Raw genomic sequence first — 20868 nt, 5'->3', positions numbered from 1 at the left:
ATGTGTTTGGTGAAGCACAACAAACGAAGGTCCCACGGCGCCGGAGAACAACTCAGTGAGTTAAGCATCACAGGATGGAGAGCTGGGGACCTGGGCGAGGCTGTGCAGGAAGGAATCTTGAAAATAGTGCACAGAGGCCTCAGGAGGTGAAGAAGATGCAGTACACAGGGGTACCATCGCTCTCAGTGAAGGCAAGGTCTTACCTCCTCCAAATTGCATCAGCAAGACCTCAGGACTGTCTATGTTGATGGGGGTCTACCCTCTGTGTCCTTAGGAGCACGCTCGTCGCTGTGAGAGGAGTCCAAGGGTACCAGTTGTCATCTTAGAAGGTGCCTGCATAAGCAGGGGAGTGACTCCGTCACCCCACGGGAGATTTCTGCGGTCCTTCTGGTGCAGGATGAAGACAGGGAGTCCTCACAGCGTGCATACCGTGGAAACTGTTGCAGTTGCTGGCTGGAGCTAAAGTTGCAGAAGAAAAGTATCCCTTGTGGATACTTTGTTGCTGTTACAGCAGTTCCTGGAGCAGGCTGCATTTCATCCAAGGTCAGAGGATGAAGTAGTAATTGCAGAGGATTCCTGAAGGAAACTTGCAAGCAGAATCTGAAGAGAACCCACAGGAGACACCCTAAATAGCCCTGAGAGGGGGATTGACTACCTTATCAGGTGTGGACCTATCAGGAGGGGTCTCTGATGTCACCTGCTGGCACTGGCCACTCAGAGCCCTCCAGAGTGCCCCGACACCTTGCAAAGCAAGATGGCTGAAGTCTGGGACACACTGGAGGAGCTCTGGGCACCACCCCTAGAGTGGTGATGGACAGGGGAGTGGTCACTCTCCTTCCCTTTGTCCAGTTTCACTCCAGAGCAGGGCACAAGGGGTCCCTGAACCGGTGTAGACTGGCTTATGCAAGAAAGGCACCATCTGTGTCCTTCAAAGCATTTCCAGAGGCTGGGGGAGGCTACCCCTCCCCAGCCTGTAACACCTATTTCCAAAGGGAGAGGGTGTATCACCCTGCTCTCTGAGGAAAGGCTATGTTCTGCCTTATTGGGACTGAGCTGCTCGGACCCCAGGAGGACAGAACCCTGTCTGTGAAGTGGCCGCAGCTGTAGCTGTAGTGCAAGCCTCAGAGAGCTGGTTTGGCAGTACTGGGGGTCCATGGTGGAGCCCCCAGGATGCATGGAATTTGCTCCCCAATACCAGATTTGGAATGGGGTGATAATTCCATGATCTTAGACATATTACATGGCCATATTCGGAGTTACCATTGTGAAGCTACATATAGGTATTGACCTATATGTAGTGCACGCGTGTAATGGCGTCCCCGCACTCACAAAGTCCTGGGAAATGGCCCTGAACTATGTGGGGGCACCTTTGCTAGTGCAAGGGTGCCCTCACACTTAGTAACTTTGCACCTAACCTTCAGCAAGTGAAGGTTAGACATATAGGTGTCTTATAAGTTACTTAAGTGCATTGAAAATGGCTGTGAAATAACATGTGCGTTATTTCACGCAGGCTGCAATGGCAGGCCTGTGCAAGAGTTTGTCTGAGGTCCCAATGGGTGGCCAAAGAAATGCTGCAGCCCATATGGATCTCCTGGAACCCCAATGCCCTGGGTACCTAGGTACCATATACTAGGGACTTATAAGGAGGGTCTAGTGTGCCCATTGAAATTGGTAAATTAAGTCACTAGCCTATAGTGAGAAATGTAAAAGCAAAGAGAGCATAAGCACTGAGTTTCTGGTTAGCAGAGCCTCAGTGACACAGTCAAGCACTACTGACAACACACACATTAGGCCACAAACCATGAGCAGTGGGGTCCTGGCTAGGAGGATCCCAGTGAGACAGGCAAAACAAATTGACATATAGGTTTTTACCTATGAGCAGTGGGGTCCTGGTTAGCAGGATCCCAGTGACACAGTAAAAACACACTGACACACACTCACAAACAGGCCAAAAGTGGGGGTTACCATGCTAGAAAGAGGCTACTTTCTCCCACAACCCCCCTACCCCAAACGAAGGACAATAAAGCTAACCTTGGCCAGTTGAGACTTTATTGTCTAAGTGGTGATAAGTGGAGAGTAGATATGCAATAGAGTAGTTACTCCCTTTATCATCCCCTATATGGTTGCTTCCCTGTGGGGATGTACACCACCCTGTTTGGAGATTTTTACCTAACCAACAGTGTGAGCGTAGATTCTCAGAGTTTCTATGCGTATGTTTTAAAGTTGGGCAGTAGGATTGGTCCACTGGAAATGCAGGAAATGCTAGACAGGGATGCTGTCTCAATAAAGCCTTAGCTGGGCAAAAACGTTGTCCATATGGCTGTAAGAGAGAACAGGGTTGCTGTTTCTCTTGAGTTGGAGCAGGGCAGGGCTGTTGTCCTATAAGCTCCACACCAGGACAGGGCTGCTGTCCTAAGTGCTTAGAGGCAGTGCAGGGCTGCTGCACTAAAGATTCTCTGGGAGGGCTGGAGGGATGCTCCATATTTACTAAAATGGTGCAATTTTGCACATCTGTCTTAGTAGTTCCACAGATAGGTACTTTTACCTCTGGGAGTCCAGCTGTGGTAGCTGAGGACTCCTTTGGTACAGGTTCCGCCCCAGGAGAGATTTCACCCAACACAGGAATGGTATCCTTAGTGACAGGGTGGGGAAGGGATACTTTGATACCTTTCTTACCTGTTGGTGTAGAGGAATCATGAGATTTCAGGCCCTTTTCTCTCCTTTGCTTTTTCATTTCACCAGACATGAGAGGAAGCAATTCCTCATGGATACCCAGTATGGATGCATGGGTACTAAACTCTACCTCAGCCCAATCTGAGGCCTCTAGGTCATTCCCTAAGAGACAATCTACAGGTAAGCTAGGTGATACCACCACCTGCTTAGGGTCAGTAACTCCACCCCAACTAAGTTGTACTACAGCTAAGGGGAGAGACTGAGTGGGGTTATTGACATCAGTAACTTGGTACTTCTGTCCAAGGAGGCGTTGTGCAGGTGACATCAGGTTTTCAGTCACCAAAGTGAAACTGGCACCTGTGTCCCTGTAGGCCCGGGCCTCAACCCCATTTATTAAGATTGACTGCCTGTACTTATCCATGTTAAGGGGACAAGCAGCCAAGGTGGGAAGACCAATGCCACCAGGTGTGACAGAAACTGTCTTGGCACTGTCTACCACAGTTTCTATTATGGTCCCAAAAGTGAACCCAACTACACCCTTAGTTTGACTATTGCCAGTAGTCCCACCACTATTACCACTACTGCTAGGGGCACTAGAGTCTGATGTCTTAGTGGTGGTAGGCTCAGGGGCTTTACCTGTGCAGGACGTATCCCCTGGCCAATGGCCTTTACCTCTACGCACATAGCACCAAGGCTTTTTTCTGATTGTGTGAAGAGTTTGAAGTTTTATCCCCACCCCCAGAGGAGTGTTTTGGACCTGAAGAAGGAACTTTGGGGGTTATTACAACTTTGGAGGAGGTGTTAATCCGTCCCAAAAGTGACGGTAAAGTGACGGATATACCACCAGACGTATTACGAGTCCATTATATCCTATGGAACTCGTAATACGGCTGGTGGTATATCCGTCACATTTGGGACGGATTAACACCTCCTTCAAAGTTGTAATAACCCCCTTTGTGTTTACTTTTATCCCCATGCTTGTCCTGAGATTTTTCACCATCTTTCTTTTTGCTGTCCTTGTCACCACCTCTATTAACTTTTCTGTTCACCCTTGTCCTGACGCATTTGTCTGCCTTCTTTCCCAATTCTTGGGGAGAGGTCAGATCTGAGTCCTCAAGATACTAATGCAACAAGTCAGGCACACAATTATTCAAAATATGCTCTCTCAGAATCAAGTGCTTTCATAGTCAGTCATCTTACTGCCATTTAACCAACCTTCTAGGGCCTTTACAGAAGTCTACAAAGTCTGTTTAGTCCTGTGATGACTTCTTTCTGGTCTCTCTGAACTTAAGTCTGTACTGTTCAGTGGTTAAGCCCAGACCATCCAAGAGTGCATTTTTCAGAATTTGATAGTTATCTGCATCATCCTCTCTGACAATAAGGAGTCTGTCTCTCCTCTTACCAGAGAAGGATAACCAAAGGATAGCAGCCCACTGTACATGAGGGACCCTCTGAACTTTACAGGCCCTCTCAAGTGCAGCAAACAACTTGTAGATGTCATCACCATCCTTGGAAGGAGGGACAACTTTGTGCAGATGTCTAGATTCAAATGAAGGTTCCCTAACATTTGAATTTCTAAAACTGCTGCTGCCACCATGGGGAACTAACCCCAAACCCTGCCTCTCTTTCTCCACAGCCAGGGATTCTCTGTCTAAGGCCAGCTGTTGCTGCATTAGCCTCAGTCTAGCCTCCTCTAACCTCAGCTTTCTGAGTTCCCTATCTAGGGATTGGTCCTCAGGGTTAGAATTGTGGGATGCCTCTGAAAGAGAGGTAACATGAGAGTGTGCAGAGGTAGATCTATCTCTAACAGGGGCCACTCTAGTGACCTGGCCTCTAGGGGTGAGGGGAGCCCTACTTGTGTGTGAACCCTTCCCACTACCAGTTGTAGTAAGTGGCTTATTGACACATAGATCTGTGGAAGTACCCTCCCTAGGATTGTCAGTTTGCTCCTCTGAGTCTTCCTGGTTGGAATCATCCTCTAACATCTCCCCTGTCTGACCTGGACCAGTGCTGAGTCCTTGGTCATCTTGGAGGAGAAGATTTAAGAGGAACTCCTTATTGGGGTTCTTTCCAATCCCCAAACTTCTTTCAATACAGAGACCCCTCAACCATTTAAAGTTAAGACTTTCATATGTTGTTTTCACAACTCTAGGGGTAGCTTCTACAGAAGACATATTGAAAGAGAGAAAAAAACGTTTGGGAAAGTGAGTTAAAAGTTAGTAGAATAACAGAGATAACTTTTTAGGGAAAGGAAGAAAACTTTTCAAGACTTTGTAAAACTTTTGCAAAGTTTAAAGAACGTTTAGAAAGTTGTAAAATTACTTCTAGGTATATACTATGTATGCTCTAAGTATTGGAGCAAGCTTTTCTTGTGAAAAGCACCAGTAACAAAACTGGTAAAGCAATTGCAAGTACTCATCCCACCCCTGCACCACCAATGTAGGATGCTGGCTTGGTTTGTAGTGGGTACTTTGGGTACTTACACCTTATACCAGGTCCAGTTATCCCTTATTAGTGAAGTAGTAGTGTTCTAGCAGCTTAGGCTGATAGAGGTAGCTACAGCAGAGCAGCCTAGGCTGAACTAGGAGGCATGCAAAGCTAATGCAATACCACTTATAGTTACACAGTACTTATACACAAGTAAAGACAATACTCAGTGTTACAAAAAATAAAGGTATTTATTTGGGTGACACAGTACCAAAAATATCTTAGACACAATACTCCTTCAGGAGGTAAGTATCATACACAATATATACACTAGACACCAAAATTAGACAAGTAATTAGACATAGGATAGTGCAAACAATAGGAAATGCTATAGAATGCAATAGAAGAAAATAGGTCAATGGCAACACAAACCGTATACTAAGAAAGTGGAATGTGAATCACAAATTCCCCCCTAGACAAGTGTAGTGTGTGCAGAATCGCTGGGAGAGTAAGAATACAGTAAAGGTAAGTAAATTACCCCACCCCAGAGCCCAGAAAAGCAGGAATAAAGTACTGCAAGTTTCCTTAGGACACACTACACCTCGTGATATGGATTATTGCAGTAACCAATGGGGGGCAGAAGCCTCTAGACACCGGGGATTTGTTTACTGATTAACTTTTTGGTGTTGGGGAGTGGACCCTTGGGGAAGGGTCACTCCCCTTATGGGGACAGATGTTGCGGCTGTTTCTGCCCTCCGGGTGGGGCAGAATGGGCTTATATTATTAAGACCATCTGCCCCCAAGGGAGACAGAAGTCTCTAGACACCAAGGATTGGTTTACTGATAATATTTTTCGTGTTTGGGAAGTGGTCCCTTGGGGAAGGGTCGCTCCCCTTTTGGGGACAGATGTTGTGGCCATTTCTGCCCCCCAAGGGCAGATCAGCCTTATATTATTAGGCACAACTGCACCTAAGGGGGCAGAAGCCTCTAGACCCCAGGGATTTGTTTACTGATGATATTTGTAGTGTTTTGGGAGTGGGCCCTTGGGGAAGGGTCACTCCTCTTTTGAGGACATATGTTGTGGCTGTTTCTGCACCCCCGTGGGGGAAGATCAGCCTTATATTATTAGGCCCTTCTGCCCCAAGGGGGGGCAGAAGCCACTAGACACCAAGGATTTTATTTTTTGTAATATTGTTGTTGTGAGGAGCAGCCCCATGGGCAATGGTCGCTCCCCCTCTGGGGGCAAATGTTGTGGCATTTCTGCCCCCAGTGGGAGCAGATCAGCCTTATATTATTATGCCCAATTGCCCCCAACCAGGGCAGAAACCACTTGACACCAGGGATTTTATTTTTTGTAATATTGTTGTTTAGGCCCTTCTGCATCCCAGGAAAAGTTTCTCTGTGTGTGTACTTGCATTTGACTGGCGGTGTGTATAGACATGCGCTTGGCTGGAGGTGCATGTGGAGTGATGTTTTATTTCTCCTTTTTATTCCAGTGCAAAGCTTTTGATTCATTTGCTGTGACTCCTGCTTGTGATTTCGGCTGTGGTAGATCTGCAGTTTGAGTAGCGGCTTGTGTTTGGTAAGAAAAGTTATTTGTACTGTGTACTTCAATAAGTACCATTGACACACATTAATGAGTTTTTTGTAAATGGTGCAATCACAGCAGCGTATTTAGCTTACGTTTTATTGTGTGTGAAATTCTCCTTTAATTTCTGCACTATGTGTATTGTGTTGTCTTATGTGTAATTTTAGTTTGTTTTTTCTTTTTAGTGCGATATCGTTGCTGCTTGCTGTGTCTGTGCAGAGTAGGTGCTGATGAGTCTAGCTGTCTCTGGCAAGTGAGTGGTATTGTTTTTGAGTATATAGGTCTTTGTGATAAAGCCACACTTTGGTTATTCCTTATTTTACATAGTGTTGGTTGTTGATGACTAATTTGTCAAGTTACTTTTATTAGTAGGGATCATGGCTAACTGTAGGATTATGGCTCAGCAGGCTGTTGGTATGCTTTTTGAATCTCCCTCTGACCATGATTATGAGACAGACTCTGCATCTGAGGCAGAGGAGGATGTGCAAGATTCTGGCAGTGAATGTTCTGTCTGAGAGGAATCATCTGATGATGAAGCCATTCTCAGTGTGGATGAAGTGGCAGTTTTTGAGGATGACACTGATGTGCCGATAGTACAGCAAGAGGCATCTGGATTGCAGCCTGGGGCTGCAAGGCTTCCCATTGGAAGAGCTGAACTCTGGATTTCCCCAAACATGGTGCAGCTGATTTTCCCTGACTTTACTGGTCACAAGTTAAAGAGTGAATACTGAAAACTTTTTGTCTATAAATTTCTTTCACTTGTTTAAGGATGATGTCTTTTTGGGTGAGATTGTTGAGCAGTCTCATTTGTATGCAGAATTGTATTGGAGTGACAACAATGCCAGACTTAGGCCCCGGTCTGTAGCTGCCCAGTGGACGCCCACAAACCTGGAAGGGTTGAAGAAGTTCTTCTGTTTAACTTTTTTGATGGGCTTGATAAGAAAGCCGTCATTGCCTTCATATTGGTGCACCAGTTCCTTGATGACAACTGCCTTATTTCCTGCAATCATTAGTCGTGATCAGTATTTGCTTCCGTTTCGGATGCTGCATTTTGTTGATAATGCTTTAGCTTTACTATGAGATCACCCTGATTGTGACCATTTTTTAAAGATTCGGCCTGTCCTTGATCACCTTGTAGATCGATTTTCAGAGAACTAAGTTCCAGGGAACTAAATCACTGTGGATGAGTCTTTGGTCCTGTTCAAGGGCCGTTTGGTTTTTATGCAGTACATTCCTAGCAAGAGGACATGTCATGGAATTAAGATATATATGCTGTCGGAGAGTAGGACTGGATATAATTTCGGGGTGTACACTGGTAGGGAATCCGCTATTGACCCCCTTGTTGTTCGGCCGCTTTCGTAGTTAGTGAGAAAATTGTGTGGGAACTCTTAGGGGACTTTTAACAAAGATAACTTCTACAGTGGTGTGCAATTGTTCAGTGAGTTGTTGCTTGTGGCACAGTCCGCTCTAATCTGTAAAGGTTATCTAAAGGAACGTGTGTGTAAAAAACGTGAGAGGGAACAGTGCAGTGCCTTGAGTAGTGATGGACTGCTAGGTGTAAAATTTGCAGACAGGAGGGATGTCTACATGCTGACTACCATCCACGATGAAAGTACTTCATCTGTGACTTTTTGGGGTCAGGTTGCTGAAGTGTTCAAACCTGTGTGCATTTTAGACTACTGTCGATAGAGTAGGTCAGAAGTTGGAAGCTTCACTGTAGTTCGTAAGGCTTAAATTTAGCAACCTTTAATGCTTTTGTTGTCATCAAGGATTGGTCTCCAGAGTCAAAGATGACTTTTGTTCAGTTTCAGGAGATTGTGATAGGCAGCCTTGTTGTAGTGGAACAGGCAAGTGTTCCTAGAGTTGGAGTGGTGGAGGAAGTGGCTGGATTGAAAGATCACCACTTTCCTCCTACTCCCCCCAAAAAAATCCCTGTAGGAGACGTAGAGTTGGCATGTGAAGGGACATGCAGAAGGAGAGTTGTATGCACTGCCCTGATTGTCCTTCTAAACCTGGGCTGTGTGTGCCCACTTGTTTTTGAATGTATCATACAATGAAACATTTTAGAAGCACCCATGAGAGTTGCCTAGCCTGTATTGTTTTATATTTTTTGTTCAGTTTCACTGTTGGCCTTAGTGCAATGTATTTAGTTTGAGCTGTTGTGTTTGTAGTTTTGTATTTACTTACAATTGATTTGTATTTTCTTTTTCGTTAATAAAAATGTGATGGCGGTGCACATGGACTGGCGCTTGGCTGATGGTGTGAGTGGACTGGTACTTGGCTGGCAGTGTGAGTGAGCTGGCGCTTGGCTGGTGGTGTGTGTAAGCTGGCGCATGGATGGCAATGTGTGTGAGCTCGTACTTGGCTGGCGGTGTATAAGTAGTGACTTGCTGCCAGTCACTACACATCTGCTAGCCAAATGCCAGTCCACACACTCTGCCAGCCGGTGTGATTGCTGTGTGAGGCATGTGGGCGTATGAAAGTTATGGCCCCTTAAATGGCGCTGTCTGTTGATGTGAGTGTTGTAATTTGCTGGGCCTGCGGTTGGCGGCGTTATTGGTCTTGTGTGTGTCACTTATGAAAGGTGTGTGAATGGACTATAAAGCTGTTGGTCCCTTGACGCGGCTTTACAGCTCACGAGCTGTGAGTCATTGATTCCGTTTTTTGATCTTTCAGTTATCAACAGTGAGTTTCATTTTTGTGAAATCTCTTGTTAATAAAATTTGATCTATTGAACCATCATCCTCGTGCCAAATCCAACCAGTATGTGTGTGTACTTGATAAATATATGGTTGTGCAATAATAATTGTCTTTTTTCTCTTTCTCTGCCAGGGTTTACATTGCCTCTACATTGTCTCTTGTGAATGTTGGAATGTGCTGCGCCCACAGCTGGCTTTGTGAATGATCTTGTGTGTGTCACGTATGAAAGGAGTGTGAACTGCCTCTAAAGCAGTTTGTGTCTTGGCCTTTCATTGGTTCCGTTTTTTAACCTATCAATAATTAACACTGCATTTCATTTTTGTGAGATCTCTTGTTAATAAAATTTTATATATTGAACCATCACTCACCCTCAGGCCAAATGCAACCAGTATGTATGTGTACCAGTAAAAATAGTGAAAAGAGAGAGCTGGCTCACCTCCTCAAATTATTATCAACAACCACAAGAAGCAAGCACACTACCAAGTCTCTTACTTCTGTGATGTCCCAAACACTCAAATTATAAAAATCACTGTTTTTAACCTTTGCCAAAGGTTACCACTATTGAAACCATGCCACATTGGTGAGTAACCACAAGACAGTTTCACCGCAACGGACATTAAATGGCGCTAAACCATTGGTGGTACATACTGCTGTGCTCAAAATACACACAACCTAACAAAACAACACCACATTGGACAATTCAAACTACACACACCTGACACCCAAACACACACCACATCCTCACCCACACCACTATAAAACACACACACACATTACCCACAACCCTTTACCGTTACAAACAAATGCGACAGGAGAGATAGCAAAACCACAGACAAGACTACAGACACACACCACCATCACCTATGCACCATCCATGCACCCCACATCACACACCCCAACACAGTACCCCACACACCCTCACCCACACCCCTCACAATACACCCATGGCACCACAACGACACCCAAGGTTCTCTGAGGAGGAGCTAAGGGTCATGGTGGAGGAAATCATCCGGATAGAGCCGCAGCTATTCGGATCACAGGTGCAGCAGATGTCCATTGCAAGGAAGATGGAGCCATGATGGAGAATCGTGGACAGGGTCAACGCCGTGGAACAGGACCCCAGAACAAGGGATGACATCAGGAAGAGGTGAAACGACCTATGGGGGAAGGTGCGTTCCACAGCAGCAAGATACCAAATAGCTGTACAGAGGACTGGCGGTGGACCCCCACCTCCTCCCCCACAACTAACAACATGGGAGGAGCAAGTCTTGGAAATCATGCATCCTGAGGGCCTGGCAGGAGTAGGAGGGGACTGGACTCTGGTAAGTCAAATCTGTATTACTATTATTATACCCCCCTACCTGCATGCCATCACAACCCCCCACCCTTGCCCTCACTCCCATCACTACACCACCTCACACACCACACCATCACAACCCACTCATCCCAATACCAAGCCCTGCATGCAACACCAATGCATGGACACCAATCACAGACCTGCATGGACACCCATCACTAAAGCATGCACATTAGAGAGAATCACCTAGCCCACAAAATCACTACTCACACAAGGCAAAGCTGACAGGCCAATAACAACCATACAGGGCAACACACCCATGCACAAGATGACACACACAGAAACTATAACACTGCATTTACATCTCCACAGGTCCCCCACGCAACGTCACTGGAGAGAAAGTGCCAGCAACTTCCAGTCCACCCCTACAAGGGGCCCACAGTGATGACAGCAGCTCTGGACGCCTGGATCTGGATGACCAACCTGGCCCATCAGGGATCTCTGGACAGTCGGTAACCCAGGCACAGTCCCATCCCACCACAGAGCCTCCCCACTCAGGAAAGACCAGCACAGTACCCGCACAGCGGGCCTGATACCTCTGTCCCCAGGACGCATCAATCAGCAGTGTGTCCACCACTACAGGGACGTCAGGCAACCCCACCAACACACGACGATCAGGAACCTGGGGTCAGTGGCAGTTAGTACACGGTTCAGGGGACAGGGGCACAAGACAACAGGGAAGCTAGGAGGACTGCTGTGCGACAGGGGGAGGACAGGCCCAGGGAACCGACTCTCCTGGAGGCATTCACCAACATCCTGGGAGCATACCACCATTTCCAGGAAATGATTGGCCAGATACTGGACAAGTTGCAGGAGACCCAGCGGCTGCAGGAGGGACAGTACCTGGGGATCAGGGAGGACTTGAAGAACATTAACACCACCCTGGTCACCACTGCAGCGGTGCTGGCAGACATGGCCAACACCATGAGGGAGGCAGTGGCACACCACCGGGCCTCTGACACTAGCCAAAACGATGAACAGCCTTCCACCTCCGCTTCTGCTAGTGGACAGGAGGCCCCGCCACAGGAAAAACAGGCCACCAGCACCCCACACCCTGCAGAAGGAGAACCACCCCGCAAACTGTCCCTGCGATCCAGGCAGAAGCCAGAGAACATTGTCAAGACCCCCGCCAGAAAATAAGACTCTCCTGAATGTCACCCTTGTGTCCCACTCTGTCACCCTGTCCACCTTGAACTGCCATTGCTTCCCTTCGCATGCCCCCTTGGACAATGCACCTGTGATAAAAATAGACTGGACTCTATCCTGGACTTTCCTCCATCATCACCCCAGCCCATTGCACATCCCCCTCTAATAATTAGCACTTAAATAAACACCATTTAAATAAATACACAAGTATGGAGTCTGTCAAATAATTTAACCATGTATTTGATTAACAAGCTTTAAACACTGCAATATAACTGTACAGTATTATATACATAGGAATGACCTATAGTTGGCTGCAGTCAACACACCAGGAGCGATAGTGGGGCACAAATATCTGAAAATAGAGATGCTAAAGGGTACAGTAAGTGGCCATAGAAGTTAGAAAATCAGCCTCCCAGTGACAATGTCAAATACAAAACTGTCAATGTAAAGTGTAATTACAGTGTCTTACCTGTGTGTCATTGGAAGTACTGTCTTATAATAGCACTTCTTTTGTCCTCATCCTCATCCTCTGCTTCCTCATCTTCACTGTCCACAGGATCCACTACTGGGGAAGGAGTGCCCATCGATCTCTGACCCCCCTGATGACCCGCATACTGGTGGTCGCCTATCCGGAGCTGGATGGGCGCTTGAGGGCATCACAGCAGCCACAAGGGGGTGAGTACAGTTTACCCATATACTACTTGCGCGTGGTGGGGTGGTCTCCGGGTGGGGAATGTGGGCCTGTGGGAGCCCCTAGGCCAGGCTGGACATTGCAGAGTAGGACCCATGTTGGGCCGGGTTTCAGGTGAACCACCTCCAACCAAGCTAGTAGGCATCCACTACTTGGCAGTGGTCCGTGGGCCTCAGGTATGCTGGGATTGGCGTTAGGTATGACTGTCCATGGCCTGGTGACTAGCATTGTGACTGGTAGTGCATTGCTTAATGCGTAGGGCTGTTCCCTGTGAGTGTGTGTGTCGTGTACACCAAGGGGGGGTTGGAGCAGCCATTGACCAAGTGTATCCTTTGTCTCCCCCCTTTTTGTTTTGTCACCCTGTCCTTCTGTGCACTAGCATCATCTGGCAGTGGAGCTAAGGCACCGGCGACGGAGGGAGCTGCATCCCACATGGCCCAGGAGGCCGAATTCACAGACGGTGAGGGCACCAGTGGGACGGAGGGCAAGGGGAGCACCATGGCGGAGACAGGAGAGGACAGTTTGGACAGTGATACCTCCTCCGATGAAAGCTCCCTGGTGGTGGTGGACACCTCTGTGCCCACCACTACTACAGGTACAGCCACCACCCCCGTACCAGCACCGTCCTCCCAGCAGCCCCTCAGCATGTTTCCCGTGCCTGCTCACCCATGAGGGTGGGCATCTCCTTCACCCCAGGCACCTCAGGCCCTGCCCCAGTTAGCCCTGCTGCCGGAGTGAGGAGGCTATTGGCCTCCTGTGATCCACCTCTGTTGGGCAGTCAACCATTGTGAATGCCATCCAGGGGCTGGCAGCCCATTTGCAACAAACAAATGCTTTCCTGGAAGGCATTCACTCTAGCATGGCGGCCCAACAGAGAGCAATCCAGGCAGCCATTGTCCCTGTTTCTAGCCTCCCTCCTCCAACTTCATCTCCCCAATCCCATTCCCCTCAACCCCAACCTATCCCAAGCACACAGGCAGACCCGCATGCACACAGGACAACACACAGGAGTGGTTAAGGCAAACACAAGCACCACACATCTTCCCACAGGCACTCACACAAACACCACCCAGAAGCAGACATACCAACATCCACTGCCTTCACCATGTCCCCTCCTCCTCGTTGTCCACCTCCCTCCCAGTAGCGTCTCCACTCACACCTGCATGCACTACATCCTCATCCACTACCTCCATCACCAGTACGCATATCACTACACATCTCTCACTGGCAGTCACCACCCCCACATCCATGCACTCGCCGCTGTGTCCTCTCCCACTGTGTCTGTGCCCCCTCCTCCCAAAGTACACAAACGCAAGCACTCAGACACCCAACAGCCATCCACCTCACAACAGCATCCAGCCCATGCACCTGCACTCAAACACAGCAGACAGACACCTCCTACAACCACTTCCTCTTCCTCCACTCCCAAACCTTCACCCTCTTCCCGCCCCGATGTCCCTAAGAAGCTTTTCCTCTCCACCGTTAACCTCTTCCCTACCCCTACCTCCCCCATCCTTCACATCAGGCCAGGGTTGTCAGAACCCAGGTGAGCACCTCAGCCACCTAGTCCACGGCCACAGTAGTGTCGACAGCTACTGCAGGTGGGAGAGGATCCCAGGAACCAGCCAGCAGCACTGAAAGTGTGCCTGCACCAGGTGCATCAAGGAAGGGCAAGGAGGCACCACCAGCTGTGAAAGGGAAGGGCAAGAAGGCACCACCAGCTGCAAAAGGGAAGGGCAAGGAGGCACCACTAGCTGCGAAAGGGAAGGGCAAGGAGGCACCACCAGCTGCAAAAGGGAAGGGCAAGGTGGCACCACCAGCTGTGAAAGGGAAGGGCAAGGGGCCTGCACCTGCAGGCAGGAAGTACAGGAGGCCTGGTGTTGGGACTTTCTGAGCCCCCACCACCAACCATGGCGGTTCAGCCGTCCGAGGCTGCAAGGGAAGGGCTGGAGCCTCCCCCCACCACTGCCAGCACCGCCACCAGCACCACTGCCAGCAGCAGCAGCCCCAGTGGGCAGCCATCCAACGCTGCAGGGGAAGGGCTGGAGGCTCCCCGCACCACTGCCAGCACTGCCACCAGCACCACTGCCAGCAGCAGCAGCTGCAGTGGGCAGCCATCCGAGGCTGCAGGGGAAGGGCTAGAGCCTCCCCCAACCACTGCCAGCTCCAACACCAGCCCGCCACTGCCACCACTGAGCAGCCATCACTGCCCGCGGGCAGTGTGTAGTCCTGCCTCCATAGGCTGTAGTACGTCCTGGACCTAGCAAATCCTGTAGGTGTGACACCCAGGTGAGAGACTGTGACCTTGCACTCCCTAAGATCTGCATCACAGGGCACAAAGCCCCCTCCAGAACCAGTGGAAGGAGCCATCCACTCACCACATCCTTCCCAGGATGAAGCACACTGGGCACAAGGCCCCCTCCGGAACCAGTAGAAGAAGCCATCCACTCACCCCGTCCTTCCCAGGATAAGAGACACTGGGTACAAGGCCCCCTCCAGAACCAGTGGAAGAAGCCATCTACTCACCCCGTCCTTCCCAGAATGAAGCACACTGGGCACAATGCCCCCCCATAACCAGTGGAAGAAGCCATCCACTCACCAAGTCCTTCCCAGGACGAAGCACACTGGGCACAATGCCCACTCCAGAACCAGTGGAAGAAGCCATCCACTCACCCCATCCTTCCCAGGATGAAGCACACTGGGCACAAGGCCCCCTCCAGAACCATGGAGAAGCCATCTACTCGAGAGACTGTGGCCTTGCACTCCCCAGTACCAAACAGTGGGCAAACCACCCACTTGAGAGACTGTGGCCTTGCACTCCCCAGGACCAAGCAGTGGGCAGCCATCCAAGGCTGCAGGGGAAGGGCTGGAGGCTCCCCCCACCACTGCCAGCACTGCCACCAGCACCACTGCCAGCAGCAGCAGCTGCAGTGGGCAGCCATCCGAGGCTGCAGGGGAAGGGCTAGAGCCTCCCCCAACCACTGCCAGCTCCAACACCAGCCCCGCCACTGCCACCAATGAGCAACCATCACTGCCCGCGGGCAGTGTGTAGTCCTGCCTCCATAGGCTGTAGTACGTCCTGGACCTAGCAAATCCTGTAGGTGTGACACCCAGGTGAGAGACTGTGACCTTGCACTCCCTAAGATCTTCATCACAGGGCACAAAGCCCCCTCCAGAACCAGTGGAAGGAGCCATCCACTCACCACATCCTTCCCAGGATGAAGCACACTGGGCACAAGGCCCCCTCCGGAACCAGTGGAAGAAGCCATCCACTCACTCCGTCCTTCCCAGGATAAAACACACTGGGTACAAGGCCCCCTCCAGAACCAGTGGAAGAAGCCATCTACTCACCCCGTCCTTCCCAGGATGAAGCACACTGGGCACAATGCCCCCTCCAGAACCAGTGGAAGAAGCCATCCACTCACCCCATCCTTCCCAGGATGAAGCACACTGGGCACAATGCCCCCTCCAGAACCAGTGGAAGAAGCCATCCACTCACCCCATCCTTCCCAGGATGAAGCACACTGGGCACAAGGTCCCCTCCAGAACCAGTGGAGAAGCCATCCACTCGAGAGACTGTGGCCTTGCACTCCCCAGTACCAAACAGTGGGCAAACCACCCACTTGAGAGACTGTGGCCTTGCACTCCCCAGGACCAAGCAGTGGGCAAACCACCCACTTGAGAGATTGTGGCCTTGCACTCCCCAGGACCAAACAGTGGGCATGTAGCCCCATCCAGGACCAGTGGCCTTGTACCATCTTCCAGCTCAGGTTCCCCCCATTCCCCGTCCCCCTGAGGTGCCTGTATATTTTCGATCTAATGCCCCTGCAGTGTTCTCTTCGTGTTGTTGCAGGAGTGAGGTGGGGCCTTGCCCTATGTGATGTGGCCCTGTGGCCAACGGACATTGAGGACTGGGCAGTGTCCCTCCATTTGTAAATATGTATATACGTTTGCATTTTGATGTTATTTTATCGTATTACACTCACTTTCTTCCAATCTTTTTGTCCTTGCATTATTCCTGAGGGGCACGGGGTGGATATGTAATGTTATTGTATCAGTTTGTGTGTATGGTGTTGGGGGTGTTGCATGTTGTGTGTGTGTGTCACGCTCTTTTTCCTCCCCCCTCCCTTGTGTGCTAGGCGGCAGTAGTCACCGTGGTCATCTTCGCCGGCGTTGATGTTCATAATGCAGGAAAAGGTAGACGAGCATCGGAAAAATGTGCAACTTGGGCTCCATGGCGTCGTGGTTGTTCCCTGAGTCTCTAGAGGTGAGTTCTTTGACTTCTGTGTTCTGTTTCTGCCGTGCTTTTGATGTCATTGGTACCGCCCCGAAAAAGGTGGCGGATAGGCCTGTCTTAATACAGTGGGCGGTACATTGTCTTCCGTCTGGCTGTTAGCGGTTACTGCAGTGGTGCTTGTTGATACCGCCGTGGCGGTCAGTGTGTTAAAGTGGCTGTCTGTCTGAGCGGTTTCCGCCGTGGTCATAATTTCATATTTCTTACCGCCAGCCTGTTTCACTTTATCACTGACCGCCAGGGTTGTAATGAGGGCCTATGTGTCTCAGGTGGGACCCCAGTGATGAAGCACCTAAGTTGGTGTCTGAGTTTTTTTTTTGTCAAAACCTAAGGGTGTTTTTTCACAATTTGAGTGCTTGGGACATCACAGAAGTAAGAGTATTGGTAGCGTGCTTGCTTCTTGTCTAGGGAAAATATACCAACTCTAGATATGTTCAAAAACTAGATACAGGGGAGAGTACAGGGTGGTGTGCCTTTTGTGGATCCCAACAAGTTTTCTTACCCACAATGCCCTGCAAACGTCAAAGTATGACTAAAATCACACATTTCCCTTGTATTTCTTTGCCATAATCTTCTAGAAACAGAAATAAACCACAAATTTCATACCAACCAGCGCACCCCTCAGTCTCCCAATAAAAATTATACCTCACTTGTGTGAGTGCACAAAGCAGAGTCAGCTCAAAAATGTATTAAAAAACTGAGCTTTGGTGCCCCCTCAATCTCTACAAGTTTTTGATTCTTCCCTGTCACAGGCACTTGGCCCACCCACACAAGTGAGGTATCACTTTTAACGGGAGACCAAGGGAAATGTTGAGTGGTAGGAAATTTGTGGCTCCCCTCAGATTCCAGAACTTGGCATCACAGAAACGTGAGGAAAATGTGTTTGAGACACATTTTGAGGTTTGTGAGGGATTTTGGGTAGAGAAATGCGGTGAGAGCCACACAGCTCACCCGATCCCAGATTCCCCTTGGAGTCTAGTTTTTAAAAATGTGGAGGTTTGCTAGGATTCCCTAGGTGCCAGCTGAACCAGAGCCCAAAATCCACAACTAGGCATATTGCAAAAAATGAGCCCGTTGTCAGTGGAAAAATGTGATGTGTCCATGTTGCGTCCATGTTACCACTTCCTGTCGCCGCCACTAGGTCTACACCCACAAGTGAGGTACCATTTTTATCAGGAGAGTAGAACAAGTGTTCTTACCAATTGTCTTTTTCTGCATTTGCGCCTTCCAAATGTAAGCCAGTTTGGAAGAAGGAAGTCATTTTGAGACATGCTCTGTAATTCACATACTAATATGGTTACTCCCAAATTGAGCAATGTGTAAATAATCATTGCTCCTAAACTCCATATCTTTCGCCCATTGCAGAAATACATACGTTTCCTTGATGCCTGTTTTTCACTTTTGATATTTTATCAAATGAATTGCTGTATGCCCAGTACACAATGAAAAACAATCGTCCATGTGTCTTCAGAAGAAAAAAAACTGGTCTCAGTATACAACCAGATCAGGCAAATAATGACAATACACACTAGAAAGCTGGCTTTCTACTTTGACAACCCTTTTCCAGCCTTTATAAATAAAACAAATATGACCTGGCAGTTCGGACTGCATAATTTGTAAACAAAAAATTATAACTGCAGAGGCCAAAGTTTTTCTTAGGACAGATTGTTGGCACTGCCAAATTCTGGGGTTGACATATAGCAAAGCAAACTAGTCTGGATGATTTGTATGCCATACTGTGTGCCTCTGTGGAAGTATCTTGGGAAATCACTTTGGTCATTAGTGCCTTTTTGGTAGGTATGTTTTAATATAAATCAATTGCTACACATGTTTTCATACATTCTTTGGTAGAGACCCCCCCATACACCACGCAAGGTTACATGTAAATCCTGTCCAGTTTTCAGGAATGTTGTTTGTGCTTTGTTCTTTAGGAGAACAAAGGAGAACATCCAAATCTAGTGCAAAGTTCCCTTAAAATATTATCCAGTTTTAATCAATGTTATTGGCTAAATGTGCATTTTTATGAACCAGTTTACAAAAAATATCCAAGACAAACCCCTGTGCCCCAAGAAAAAGTTGTTAAATTATATTCATGACTCATGACCAATGTTAGAATGCAATTTTCAATCCAAATATCTAAAATGCCTTAAGGGAAAACTACTGTTATCATAAAAGAAATTATGGGGGTCATTACAACATTGGCGGTAAAAGCCGCTTACTGCCGTGCAGAAGACCCCCAACACACCGCCGCGGCCGCGGAATTCCGCCACAGCTATTAAGACCCACATCTCGAAATCCGACAAAATTCAGACACCCACACAAGTCCGCCACACCAAAGGTCAGTGATAAACTGGTGAAAACAAAACCTCCACCGTCACGCCAACAGAAATACGCCCATGCTATCATGACCCACGAATCCAAGTGGCGGTCTTTCAACCGCGGTATTCCATTGGCGGTACACACCGCCGCGCTCAAAATACACACACATCTCCAAAACACCACCACATTGACCAATTTGAAATACACACACCTGATACACATACACACACCACTCCCACACACCTAATACAATATAAAACAAACACCCACATCACACACAAACCCCTATGACCACCATTACCGAGAGAAGGCCAGAGAGAGACACCACCATCAACAAACTAGCAGCCACAGGCACTCAACACCATCACCCACACAACTGCCACGCACAAAACACCACACACCACTACATATCACCACACACACCACCCCACACATCACCTACACCACCCCATGGCACGGCAAAGACACCCCAGGTTCTAGGAGGAGGAGCTCAGGGTCATGGTGGAGGAATCGTCCGGGTAGAGCCACAGCTATTTGGATGACAGGTGCAGCACACCTCCATAGCTAGGAAGATGGACCTATGGCGAAGAATAGTGGACAGGGTCAACGCAGTGGGACAGCACCCAAGAAATCGGGACGACATCAGGAAGAGGTGGAACGACCTACGGGGGAAGGTGCGTTCCGTGGTCTCAAGACACCACATCTCGGTACAGCGGACTGGCGGCGGACCCCCACCTCCTCACCCACAACTAACAACATGGGAGGAGCAGGTCTTGGCGATTCTGCATCCTGAGGGCCTCGCAGGAGTCGGTGGAGGAATGGACTCTGGTAAGTCAAATCTTAACTATCATATCCCCCACCCTACCTGCATGCTATCACAGACCCCCACCCTCGCCCCCTCCCCTATCACTCCAACTCCTCACAAATGTACTAATAAGACAAACCACCCATCCCAACACCAAGCTCTGCATGACAAAACAAAGCATGGACACCCATCACTAAAGCATGCCCACTGCACATACCCATAACACCCCCCTCAACCATCATCACACAAGCCCCCACACAGGAATGCTAGCACTGGGGTACACGGTCACCCACCCATTGCACACCATGACACACACAGATGCAATAATCATGGTTTTACACCCCTGCAGGACCACTACCCAACGTCACCAGACAGGACGGTCCAGACATCTCCACCCCACCCACAAAAGAGGCCCACAGTGATGACAGGAGCTCTGTCCAACTGGATCTAGATGACCAGCCCGGACCATCGTGGGCCTCAGGACAGTCGGTTCCCCTCACACAGGCACAGCCCACCACAGACCTTCCACCCTCTGGTAACAGCAGCACAGCACCCACCCAGCGGGCCCATACCTCCATCCCCAGGACACGTCAATCAGCTGTGTGTCCACCACTACAGGGAACCCAGGATAACCCACCACCCAACAAAAACAGGGACCTGGGGTCAGTGGCAGTGGGCACACGGTCCAGGGGACGGAGGCACAGGAACACAGGGGAACTGGGAAGGCTGCTGTGCGACAGGGGGCGGACAGGCCAAGGGAACCCACTCTCCACGAGGCCCTCTCCTCCATCATGGGAGCATACCACCACTCCCAGGAGACGATGGCAACGGTACTGGCCAAGTTTCAGGAGACCCAGCGCATGCAGGA

The sequence above is a fragment of the Pleurodeles waltl genome, chromosome 8, assembly GCF_031143425.1.
Source record: "Pleurodeles waltl isolate 20211129_DDA chromosome 8, aPleWal1.hap1.20221129, whole genome shotgun sequence".
Classification (NCBI taxonomy): domain Eukaryota; kingdom Metazoa; phylum Chordata; class Amphibia; order Caudata; family Salamandridae; genus Pleurodeles; species Pleurodeles waltl.
This window is presented reverse-complemented; position numbering follows the sequence as displayed.